General features: G+C 34.3%; 1 protein-coding gene across 1 annotated transcript in view; it reads right to left on the bottom strand.

Annotated features, from left to right (window-relative positions):
• Positions 1-942, bottom strand: part of CUL4B (cullin 4B) — a 51,234-nt gene that overhangs the window by 2,124 nt on the left and 48,168 nt on the right. The window lies entirely within an intron of this gene.

The following is a 942-nucleotide window of genomic DNA, read 5'->3' as shown; positions in this document are numbered from 1 at the left end:
ACAATGTTTGAATTACTTTCCTAGAAATAGAAAAGGTTAAGAAAGAATTTACTATTTTGCTTTTAGTCTGTCCTTGAAAACTTCTAAATGTGTTTGTCAGTCACAAGAGGTTGTTTGTCAGATTTCTGTATGACATCAGCTCATCTATAGAGTGCTTAAGGAGCTCTGGTGGCATAGTGAGTAAAGCATTCGGCTGCTAAAAGATCAGCAGTTCAAACCCACAAGCTGCTCTGCGGGAGAAAGATTTTGAGGCAGTCTGCTTCCATTTATAATATTTACTAACAGCTTTGGAAATCCTATGAGGCAGTTCTACTGTGTCCTATAGTGTCACTATGAGTCAGAATTAACTCAATGGCAGTGGGTTTATAAAGTGATTAACTCAAAGTGTGGCACTAACTATTTCTAATTGTAAAAATATTAATGTTGTAAATATCGATTAGAAATACTACATTTGCTCAAGACGTACAGAAATATACATGTTCGGGAATTAGTTTACCAATCTTGATGCTGAAGTAAAAATGTTAATCTACTTTCATTAATTAACCATAAGGGAAGAATCTGAGAGATTAAGATTTAGGTACAAAGATGTTTCCTGCAGTTTTACTTACAATACTAAAAAAAATAATAATTTAATTGTCTAACACTGTATAGCAGTTAAATTATAACACGGACACATATATAAAAGAATTGTGTGCAGCCATTTGCCATTTTTGGAAAATACTTAATGGTATGAAAAACTCTAAATAAAAATAGCAGAGTATAAAACTATTATCAGCTCAATCTGATAATCCCCCCCAAAAAAAATCCCAAAATTAAATACTGGAATAAATTAAGCTGAATATATACATGTTGTTGTTATTTGCCGTCGAGTTGGCCCCGACTCATAGCGACCCCTCCTTGGGCTTCCGAGGCAGTATCACTACGGAAGTAGGATTGCCCAAC

This window comes from Orycteropus afer, unplaced genomic scaffold, assembly GCF_000298275.1.
Source record: "Orycteropus afer afer isolate SDZICR_OR568_19922 unplaced genomic scaffold, OryAfe1.0 scaffold00387, whole genome shotgun sequence".
NCBI lineage: Eukaryota > Metazoa > Chordata > Mammalia > Tubulidentata > Orycteropodidae > Orycteropus > Orycteropus afer.
This window is presented reverse-complemented; position numbering and strand designations above follow the sequence as displayed.